The sequence below is a fragment of the Monopterus albus genome, unplaced genomic scaffold (genome assembly GCF_001952655.1).
Source record: "Monopterus albus unplaced genomic scaffold, M_albus_1.0 scaffold182.1, whole genome shotgun sequence".
NCBI lineage: Eukaryota > Metazoa > Chordata > Actinopteri > Synbranchiformes > Synbranchidae > Monopterus > Monopterus albus.
In genome coordinates, this window is record NW_018128062.1 from 232,915 (window position 1) to 245,271 (window position 12,357).

The window sequence follows — 12,357 nt, forward strand, 5'->3', positions numbered from 1 at the left end:
CTGCTCATGAGCCAGTTATTTTTTGCAGCATTCCATCTAGCTGCCTGCCCCTGTCGGACATTTATTTCTTCCCTCGATCTCAGAATGGTTTCAGAGGTAGAAAACAAATCTGTAAATTTTCTTCTCTCATTTACATTAGTATGTCAAGTCCTTGCGTTAATTCAGCTGGTCCCAGTGTTTCTTGGTGGGGGAGTACCTCACTTCAGTTTGAGTTAAGCATCTATTACCAAAGCCTGTTGGCCTTGTGGTTGGAAATTGTTTACACACTTGCCCAAAGTTATCAGATGCCCTGGGCTCCTTTTCTCCCTCGAGTTCGTCACAGGCTTCCGAGACCACAGTTGCTTTCATCTGGGGGTTTTATGTGGCCAATAACTTTCCACTACTAATTACACCCTGTGAACTGTTGGACTAACATTACAACATGTATTAGTTATCTGCACTTTTACTAATAAAATAATACATCAAAATACATTTCATCTTACTCTTTGATAGTTCTCTAAATGCCATGATTCTTCTGTGGATGTCAGATTGGGTGGCTTTCACCATATGATATCAGCAGCTGATTTGTTCACATCTCCCAGTGAGGGCTGGTTGAGTTTACACAGGTTTTCAATAATACAGCACATGGCAAATACATTTGGGCTCAGTGAAATGCAATTCAGTGATACTGCTGGAATACAACTGAGCCCACAGTAAACCAATAAAATCACCCGGTTTGTCCTTATCTATGGTGCTAGCCTGGCAATAGAGATGACAGTGTCTGTTGTGACATCCATAACCCCATGACCTTTCATCTAGAACCACCATGATATTTTGGTGTTTAGTGAAACAACGGCAAATGTACATTCATCCAGAAATCCTTATCCCTGTCACTGATGAACTGCAAATAGGTTTGATGATCTCTTGATGTTTCCCCTAAACAGGCCAAAATGCTGATTGTTCTAGTACTTTGTGTCTAGAGCTAAATATTAAGTTGCTAAAATGATAATCTGGTATAGCAAACATTAAACTAAACATCAGTATGTCGTCACTGTTAGCATTTTAGTACCCACATGTTAGGATTTACTCCGACACAGCACTCTGCCTAAATATAGCCTCAAAGAGCTGCTATATGGCTGTAGCTCTTACTATCATTCGTGCCACATATTGCACTATATATCAGATCATTTCAGAATCTGTGAAATGCAGCTGGTTCGGCTGTTATTGAAATTAATCAAAGCATAGCAGTGTAGAAGGAAAAGGAAACCATTCAAGGAAAGCACTATGCTGTACTTTTTGAGCTAGACTGCCTCTAAAAGGCTGCTCTAATGTATCCTTAGACATGGACTAAGCACAGAAAAGGGGCATTACAAGATTTTTTTTTATTTTTTACATAACATTTAATATCAGTATTCTAACTTGATTAGGTTGTGCTCAGACTTCAGAAGCTCTGTCGACCATCAGTGGTGGTGCTGTGATAGACAGGCATATGCAAGCTCATGTTCAGGCTGACTCCATTTAAAGGCTTACCATAGGGTATAAAATCAGAAATAGTCATCCAGGACTTATTATGATGGCTCAGATTTCCAATATATGATGCACTGAGTGCCTTGTCTGAAGAGCTGTGACTCCCTGAAATGAGACATTTTCTCCAAGGCTCAAATGTAAAAAGTGTGAGAATAAGAGAGGGCCTATTTTGTAGCTCTCAGGATGAGGTATTTGAAGTTGAGATCTTAAAATGAGTCAGTAATGGAGGCAGTGCCTTCACTTTCCTGAAAACACACTAAAGATACTGTTCTATAACACCACCTTAAATGTTACTTTTATGAAGTCCTCAAAATGGAAACTTGATAGTATGTCAAACTAAAAGTGGTTCATCCCTTTTCAGATTTACATTAAAACCGTGAACTCTGTTTGACATCACAAACAATTGCAGCTGATTTTGTCAGATTGTTCAGCTCTCCTGGGAGATGAACCTGCATATATGTGACAAATTAACTTACACAGTTGTAAAAAATGAAGCAGCGCTAATAAATGGAACTGACATAGTTTCTCTCCAATAGCTGTGAAAAAAGCAATCCCTCTTTGGATTGTGGCTCAGGCATCATGTTTTAATGGATGTCATTACCAGACACTAAGAAATGTCACAGAAACTTTTAATTAAGTCTAGTCTGTAATTAAAATGGGGGAAAAGACACACTCCATTGGCAGCTGTAAGCCTGTCTGCCTCTGTGCCAGGGACATCAGGTCATTCTCAACCCACTTCATTATTGCTAAAATTGAAACCCACGTTTGGTGTCTCTCAGCTTGTCGCTTCACATTAATCAACATGTACTTTATAGTGATCAAAAGATAAAAGATTCACTGACATGGAAATTAATGGTGTTCATATTCGCATGGTTGTGAGCCCCCTGTGTTTGAATCAGTTTGTGATTACATAAATGAATGTTATTCATATTACTCCAATACACATGTCAAATGTAGGAACGAACAAATACTGATCTTGCTGATCGTTTATTTTAAAGGCTGATGCGCCTTGAATATAATCAAGGGGATAGAAATGTTGTACACGCTTTCTGTCTCAAATACACAGTAGCTGTTTACATTCCCCAGATTACAATGGCCTTGTGCCACCCTCAGTTTCTGTGCCTGGTGGTGGAAAACAGTGTAGGCAGAAAAAAAAAAAAGATTCTCATTGAGTCAAGCAAGGTTCTTTGCAATTCTTCTCACTTTCTCTAGAAAGACTCTGGCCTACTTGAGGAAGAAAGATTAGTAAAAGACAAAACATCCCACATGGACTTAGAGTGGTTTTCTTTCCCCCCGTGGTGCCCGCTACTTGGTAATTGTCTTTGCATCCAGGCTCTTAAGGGAAATGGGAGCAAACCCCACACCAGCCCATTGCTCTATTTGTCCCAACTTTCAATCGGATGAAGGAATAATGTTCTAAGCAGCCTCAATCTCTGGGCTTATGAGATGGTGACTGAAGCCCTGGTGGCTTAACAGACAAGACGGGCTGCTGAGTGCTTGCATGTTGCTTCTCATTCTGCCAACATGTGATCTAAAGCCCCTCAGTTTCATGTGCAGATTGGATCAAAACATTTTCACTGCTGTTACTATTAATACTCACTGTAAACTAATAATCCTATGCAGTAATGCATATACATTATTAATGCATTAATGGGTTTAATAGTGTTACTTCAGCCATGTTGTGAAGTAGCAAAGTACAGTAATTATGATATAACAGGAGCTTGCATTGTACTTGACATTCTTTAAAGTGACTATAAACAAATGTTTTATGTAAACAAAAGATCAAATGATGACTTGAAGTTTTTTATATAGGGACAAACTCACAAAGGATTGTAACTAAACTCGTGTGTGTGTGTTTTTTTTTTTTTTTACAACCTGTAACTTTCCTGTCTTGTTTAATTGTCACCACTCTCGGGTTTGTACTGTAATTTAAGTTCTGTCACAGATCTAATATATCCATAATGACAACAGGGATGTTTAGTGTAGAGTATTTATCCTTTTCACTTTGGCGGTGTAGCATGTTAGCAGTGTTTCAGAATAACCGATGTTGCTGCTATCTAAAAACAAAATGACAGTAAAACTCAGGTGTCTGATGGTCTGCTGGCCCAGAACTTATCACAGATGTCACCATAGTGCTTTATCAACTATTACTGCATTTAATATGTGAATGGCCGTGACTTTCACTGTCTCCTTACAACTGTGGGCATGGACACAAATGATTATGGACAGTTTAGCCACAAAAAGAGGGCAGCTTCAATTTCCTGAATCTGATGAAGTACAAGGCAGGGTCAGACCTGGCCATGGTACCTCTACTGTTTCTACAAATGTCTGCATTCAGCAGCCAACTAGGACATCCCTGCTCCACCCGTCTCAACCACAGCTTCCACTGAGACCGTCTTTCCCACAGACATTGTGAGCCTGTGTCTGTTCATTCCTGCCTGTTTTCATTTAGCTCTCTGTAGCTGCTGCAAAACAACCTGATCAGCACTCTCTGCAATTACTGAATAGACTGAGGAAGCAGTGGGTTGATTTAGCAGACTGCAGGGAATGCCATTTTCTATTATGCTTGGGTCTGTGACGATTTATGCCGCATGCGTGTGAATGCATGAGTGCTAGCCTGTCTGTCTCTCTCACACACTTTCTCTTTTTCCCTTTCCTTCCCGTCTGTCTTTACCTTTCATTCTCTGTCTCTCAACATGCTAATATCTCATCTTTTCTCATGAGTGGGGCCCCTGTACCGCAATACCAGATGTCTGTGCAAACTAAGCGAGAGGAAGTCCTGGCTACATGAAATGAAGATGAAAGTTAAGATGGGTTTCGATAGCCCTCCTGTGGTACCATGAAATAAACAATAGGATGGAGACATGAGATATATGAGTGTGTACTCTGTGCACCTTTTCTCAGAGGGTTTCCACACAAAGCAAATCATTTCACTAGTGATTGTGTGTAACCATATATGGGTACACAGAGTACAGAAGGGATCCCAGTGTGTTAGCTATTCAGTGTCACACACGCTGCAACAATGGCAAGCTGTTCATCACCACCCTGGGGAAAAGAGCATGTGCTGCACTTTGTCATAAATCTAATTTCTTTTTCTGTAATTAAACTTTCTAAGAACATAGCAACAGAAAGCCATCACCACATTGCTACAGTGTGTAGCACCAAATTAAATGGCAAATAATCTATATGAGCCCACAATCAAAGCAGCCTAAATACATACTGTGTACTGCCTCCTGGTTAGGAGACAATAGCTGTAGGAAGGCACAGCTGAATTTAGCCAAAAGCGTTGACATATTGAAACCCCCCAGTAGCCACAAGGCCTTCCTTCCTGTTTCTCCCCAAACCCGACCCAGCATTTCATGCTGTTCCAGTAATTGAGTGAGTGATGAACTTATTCCACTGAGTGGTTCTCTGGGTATGTTCAGTACTTGGATGTAAATCCTGTGGCAAATGACAAATTAGAGGGGGGAGAAATTAAGGGGAATAAATAAAAGCAAAAAAGAGAAAGTACATGAACAAAAGAAAGTCCATAGTACAATTATTCACATGCATAAAATTCAGCCGTGGTCTCAGCTTGAGCTGTTTTCATCAGTTTTCTGCACAAGTCTGAGGAGGCACTATGTTCTCTCTGGCTTTGAGGTGGTGGTATGGTCCTGCAGCAAGACCACTGGGTCTGTGTTCATTCTTTCTGTCTCCTGTACCACCTCTTGTTTGTCCCTCCGTCCAGACACACTGTCCTTCATACACCCAGACTGAGCACTGGACTCTCGCCAGGCATTCCAACAGCAGGATATGTTGATCGGACCAATCCCTTTTCTCCAAACTCATCATGCAGCCTAGATCCTCTAACAATTAGCTCCTACAATAAACCCATTATTCATAAATCCATCAGAGGTCTCAGCTCCAGCCCATCCCTGCCGAGTCCTCAGCACAACACAGCCTTGTGTGTTTCCTTGTGGCTTCTTGTCACTACTAAGTAACAATAAGTTGACAACAGGCTTGTATCTGCAACCTAATGTCTGCAATCATCTCTCAATCTGCCCACATTTTTTCATCTCCATATAAATCAATTAGTCTATTATTATAACTGTCTTTCTTCCTCCCCACCTCTCATTCTGACTGCCCAGCGACCACCCTACTTAAACAGTGAGTCACCACTATACACATCACTGGGAGAATTGACTGATTGCAATAATCCCACTCCTCAAAACATACTATTCGGCACAGATCCCCCTACAATTAGCAGCCCACAGCTAGATAGCCTATAGTGAAAATAAGCAGGCTCGACTCAAAACAAACACATGCTGGAGGAGAGTGCACAAACCCACGCAAGTCGCCAAGCGAAATATTTTTGGCCTGCCTTGTCATGCTGATGCTACAATGAGGATGGTAAGAGTGATCTCATATGCTAAATATTGTTTTTACCATCCAGGCTAAAGTCTCTTTTTCCCCTTGTTCTGCACACTCAAATGGGGTGTACTGTACATTTAACACCAGAGCTATAAATTAATGTTTTTGTGGGAGCCTGCTGCTAAGAGCTGGAAAGGGTGGGGAAGCAAAGGGGGTGGGGGGTGAACAGGGGCCAATTAAAATACAGATGTCTGACTGTCGGTGTAATTCCATTCAGCCATGATTTACATTTAGAACAGTCACCCAAGGCCTGCCACTCTGTGCTCGCACAGGAAATCGAAGCTGACTCCAACCTAATGAGAAAAGTGAACCTTCCGAACTTTTATGAAAGTCTCGTCTGAAAGGAGCCTTGCGACTTTGGCCGTAATATGAAAGCCCTTTCAGCTAATCACCCATTGACAGGGGAGACCGGTGCATTAAGAGCTCAGCAACCAATTTCACTTTGGGCTGCTGGCGTGAAAAATGCATAGCAGGAAAGTTGCCCTTTGTTAATACTCTAGCTTGGCAGGCTCTCCCGAGGATAATCTCTGTCAAATTGTTTACCTCATTTGAAGCAACAAGCTAAAGAATGTACTTATCTGAGGATAAAGGATTTTATTGAGCTGAGAGACCAAGATATCCTTTTGTTGTTTGCATTTTTGTTAAAGAACTACAGTATTAGTATTTGATCCCCATGGTTGGAACTATAGCATTAAAGGCTATGTACACCTTTAATTTCTGCCTGCCTCTTCCCAGTCAGAATATTTAAAACATATAATGTAGAGAGCTGAATATAGTATGTAGAATGGGAGGTTAAGGAAAGAGAAGGCTGATGCATCTATTATCACTTTCATGTTGGTTTAGCTTAGTGCAAAGGCTGGAAAACAGCTTTCCAGGCTAACAAACTCTGTCTGCCTGCAGCCCTGAAGCTCATTATTTAAAATGTTTAATCTGTAGATGGGAAGATGTATTGGATTATTTCTTGGCTGAATTGTTGTTTTTACACTTCAGCAGATTTTCACCCTGTTTATAGTCTCGATGAGACACCAAAACTAACTGACTCTATCTTATATTCAGCATACAGCTACAGAATCAGAGTGAGACAGTCTTCTCAAATAAATTAGCAAGAAAGCAAATAAGCGCATTTTCCACAATATCAAACTTTTCTTTCAAAGGACATTTCAGCTTCAAGGCAATACATGCAAACTAGTTTTGAGCAGCAGAAATGGTCTTTTCACGCACTGGGGGATACTTACTAAACCTGTTGCACATTAACATCAGGTGCAGAAAATATTGCAGCACAGCAATTTTTCAGTTTAGTGGCATATTTATTAAGACTAACGATGCAAATGAGCACAGCCACGATTGTGTTAATTTAAATGAGCCTCAGCTGGTAAGGTTGTGCCTTTACTGCAGGTGGACCGAGAGGGATAGTAGAATAAAGTGTTTAATGTAGCTGAATTTTAATATGGTTGAAGGAATTTACTATATTTTGGAGCTGTAATCATGTAGTCTTCTGCCAGTTAGCTCAGCTTTCATTTTTAAGGCTATAGCATGGTGTGACCTGTGAAAGCCTGTAAAAGTCTCTCACATTCTCCTCTAGCAGCAGTGGAATTTACAAACATCCTCTTCCTCCTCAAATGTGTCCTTAACTCTGACACAGTCTCAGATGACTAATAGCTTCCAGGCTGACAGCAGCGCCAAATATTTTACACCTGCTTTCTCCTGATGTTAAATTTCAGCTGCAGTTCCCCGTGTCGCAGCACTGGTAAATGGTTCTGAGGGTATTTGTAAAAATTTCCATTCCTTCCTGATTTTTGCGTGCCTGAATGGGAACACCTTAAAATACATATTGCGTGAGACCAAACATGCAAATTTCTGCACTGTGGCATTTTTTTCTGCAATTGCGACTCCATATTAAATACAAACACATGCAATTTTAGTGTTTTTGTACCAAAAATGATCCACAGATGCTTAGTAAATATCACCCAACGAATTTATATGTGTGCACTGTTGGAAAAAAATCCCCTGTATTGACATAATATGAAAATGATGTGTGTACTATACACACAGTCACAAACTGACTGTTTAGTGATGGTTTGACTTTAACAGGCACTTAGTCACAGCATTCATTTACTCAGAACAATGCTACATAATGAGAACACACTGCGCCATGCTTGTCAATAACGGTGATCCTATATATGGAAGAAAACAGGATTTGTTCTGTGCACAGCAATAACTCACAACTTGCTTTACTTTACTGTAATATACCTGTTCAACAAATGCCTTGACAGTTTTTCCTGGCCAAACCCATCTTCTCACTTACACCAAACGTGCCTTGCAAATCAGCTCTGGCTTTTGATTCCCATTTCATAAGGAAAGGTCAGTGCAGCAGTGATTTATAACATGTTCTCCTGTAAATTCAACAAGGTAATCCATCAACGTGAAAAAAGAGCTCCATCATAAACATTTGCCTCCTCAAGTGCCTGTGTGAGTGAATACACAGGAGGGGTATGCTTTTATATAAGTAAGATTGAGAAATATATTTGAAATTCTGGAAGCATCCAGCCAAAAAAGTCTGCATGGGAAAGTGGCTGATTGTTTATCAATTTTAGAGCTCTCTTTTTGTCTGCTTTAAAAATTCATTGCATGACCAGTGCAGCCATTGTACGCGTTGCCAGCTATTCTCCTGCTGCTCATCCATCTGTAATAAACAGAATACTCTCCTCTTACAATGCAGCCAGGAAGCAGACTCATGTCCACTTGTCCCTCAGGAGTTCTTCTGGGGCATGGTGGCACTAGCACTTTCTACTTGTCATGACAAAGACATGCAAGCTATGCTCAAAAATAGAAGAAACTCAGTGATGGTGGAATGCAAAAACAATACCTCTGACCTAACCTCTGGTGTAAATCATCTGGGACTTTGACATGATGCAGAGAACAAAGAGAGGAGACCTTAAAGTGGTATTTTCTTCTTCACAGATGGGAGGGAAGCTGAATTTGCTTGCCAAGCCCTTGAACTTGGAGAAACTGTCAATGAGGGGAAATATAAAAACAATAAAAGTTGTGGAACATTTTTTCTGAGCCTCATTGCTGAAGAAATTACATCTTGTAAGATTTTCCTTGTGCTGCACATTCCTGCATGTGGGCGAGTTGTGGGATTAATGCAAACTGGTGACTTGTCTTATTGATCAAGCAGGAGAGCAGCTTCGTAGCAGAAAACCAATCTCGACCATAATATGACCCTTTGAATGGAAGAACCAAGGCCCGCTTTGGCACCATATCCCACATCTGAGCCTTTTAGTGTGGATCTTTTCTCCTCACTTTGTTTTGCCTGTTCCACATCGCATAGCGTGGGGCGGCCGAGACGGACAGTGACAGCGGTGGGAAAGGGCGGGAGGGTGGCACGTCTGAGGCAAGCCTTGTCTCTAATAAAAGGGCTGATCAAACATGTTCTTTGCCTGCGAAAGAAAATATTATTCTACAGAACGGCAGAACAGGAGGATGCGGGAGGGAAAGGGCATGTTACGTGCCAATTTTGTCCTCAAATGCAATTGCTCTGATTTGGTTTCAAGGATCGGTGCGGGAAATTGAAAACAAATGTGCAGCTTTTGATGCAACACCCCTCATAGATCTTTCTTTCCATTTGCTTTTTCAGCCTGCCTTGCTGTCTTTTTTTATTTTTTGCATAAATTCTTTCCTAGCTCCTCTGGAAGATGGAAACTCACATTCCTCATCCCACAAGTAGGAACTACGCCTTTAAAACATACACTTTACCATAAACAAGTAAACAGAGTCTTTACTCTTTTCAGTGAAAGTCAGATGGATTGTGCAAACAAACAGAACTGCCATAAACACAAAGCCTCTGTAACAAAGCCTCTTCTCTATAAAACAAGAAGGAAGTGTCTGAGTGGTGGAATTTTAAAGTTGACATTGTGCAGCTGTCACAGTGACAGTCTGGCCAGGTAGCTTGAATTTTATTTAAAATGACTGCCTAGTGACAATTGGAGCTAGGTAGTAGCAGAAGCAGCCTCAAACTTGTCCTTCAGTGCTCTTTCCAATTTATCCATGACTGTGCATATGCGTAAGTTTCATTAACAGTATTTCCACTTATGCAAACAGACACACATGTACAGTACATCCACAGACAGAACATACACCCAGCTGACTCAGCAGGGCTGTGGTGATGATGCGTTCTCCGAGGCACGGACGCATGTGTGGAGAGCTGACTGGCGTCCGGTGCACAGCAGGAAGATATCATCCCCATGGCGTTAATGACTGGGTGACCCTCTCCCTCTGGCTATGCCGTCAGAGGCATAGTAGACTTCTTTCTCCCACAACCTCCTTTGTGTGACTACTGTAGGTCTACTTACTTTATCTGTGGCATTAACCCAAGGCCTGGCTCAGGAAAACCTGACACAGCTGAGCCAAAAAGCGTTCTGCATAAGTCCATATTATCTCTGCAATCTGAATCCAATTAACAGCAAACGCACACAGGGTTCAAGTGCCAGAAGGACTGAGAAGGAAAAGGCTAGAAAGAGAGAGAATGTGTGAAGGGATTCAGTAGTGGAAATATCTGAGGAGATGAAAGAAAGGGGGAGAAACAAATGACACCATCTTTCCTGCATTTTTATTAAAGCAAAAGCTTTGTTCTATGAGAAGGGGAAGGCAGAGAGGCTCACCTCTATCTGCTGAATTCACAATTCCCTGATAGCACCAAAATGTTGAGAAAGAGAATCCCCCTCGTATTCTTATTTTTTTACTCATGCAGGGTCACCGGGGTAGCAGGGCATCACTCCTCACTCAATGGCAGGGAAATGAAAACAAAGGCATGTTTGCATGCAGGTTTTTTCTGTTCTTTTATCCTCTGTTGATACAAGAACCTAGTCGTCTCACACTGACCTTGACTAGACGAGGCAGTGACAGCTGTGGCTCAACTGTGCTGCAGCGGGATATGGTAACGTGAACCAAATGAGACTCATACGCATGGTGAGTGGCCCTCGAGACGGATTCCTTCCTATGAAAAGGGTGTTGAAACATGCGGTAATTGCTTTCAGTGTCATTTGGCAGCAGTGCACCTCTTGACTTCAGGAGCTTTTTATAGACAGGGTAATTCTCCATTATTCTGCCAACATTACATTTCAAACGAGAGGGAGAGAATGGGGAAAACTGGGGCGACGCCGCACACTTAAAATCTTGAGAAGCGATAAAAACCAAATGGGAAACAGGTGGGGAAAAAACATCCAATGGAAATAACTCATGTACTTGTTTGGTCAGGCACAGGAGCAGCATTGTGGCTCAGAACTAAAGGGACTATTTATTTCCCCCCCATTCTGGTGATAAAAACCCAACAAATGTTTTTAAAAGCTGGCAATGGGATGTGTATGACAGTCATGCTGCACGGTGACAAACACAGATAAATACAAAAAAAATGGCTGCCTCCCGTCTTCTTGCTCTGAATTATTAAAGAACTGCAGGAAGACAGCAGCTGGCGAGTGGAGCAAATGAAAAGCATTCACTGTGTGTTTTGTGTAGCAGCTTTTGAACTCCATTTTCCTCTGCCTTTCTCAGTATTTCAGACGCACGTCTAAGAGTTCCTGTGTTGACTGTCTGTAGACAGAGTGAGTGTCTCCTTCTCATGGCAAACTGATTTGTGGTGAGATTTTGACACAAAATGGCTGCCATGAATCAACCCAGGCAGACCGACAGGTTGCTGACGGATGAAGTGCCTACACTTCAGTCCCACTTCCGCCTTCGCATTTTCAGATGCTTCACCTTGTAAAGACCGCCTTTATGCTTCCAATCATAATGCAGTCAGCTTTAGAATAGTGTCAGATGTTAGCAGGATGTCTCATTGCAGAATGAAAAAGAAAAGTCTTGCTGCTTGTCTCATCATATGACTGTGAAATGTCACCATGTGTCACCGTGTAGAGGTTGTACTTTAATCATATCATATTATTTAAAGCAGTCCTAGTGTTCAGCTCAGGACTTTGTGTACATGTTACCACTTCTCTTTTCCTCAGCACTACTCTAGTGGTTTGGTTATGCAGAAATGACAACAAAGTTTTTTTCCCTAAGACTGACAACAGGAGTGGAGAGGCTTTGACGCTGCAGTCATGGCTGAGTGAAGTGCAGCTCCTCCTGAAATGCAGATTGGGAGCCAGGAGGCAGGAGAGACACCAGAAACAGCACATTCAACATATTTTCACAAGCCATACACACAGGTACTGTACAAGACAGATAGCCTACTGTTGAAAGATGATGTGTGGTAGATGTGCAATGTTATGTTTACAAATTCAGTAATGAGACTTTTATCAATTTAACAGTTACAGCTATGCAAAAATGTGCAGCAAATGGAAACACAAGACCAACTGATCTCAACACCAATACAACACTACCTACTTGAGTATTTAGTGATGTTCACACCAGAAAAGTGACAAAATGAAGAGCACGGTAAAAAGA

General features: G+C 41.5%; 1 long non-coding RNA gene across 1 annotated transcript in view; it reads left to right on the forward strand.

Annotated features, from left to right (window-relative positions):
- Positions 1-12,357, forward strand: part of LOC109969828 (uncharacterized) — a 65,832-nt gene that overhangs the window by 46,458 nt on the left and 7,017 nt on the right. The window contains exon 2 of the long non-coding RNA XR_002276316.1: positions 11,974-12,119. This is a non-coding gene — a long non-coding RNA (uncharacterized LOC109969828). The remainder of the gene's footprint in view (positions 1-11,973; positions 12,120-12,357) is intronic.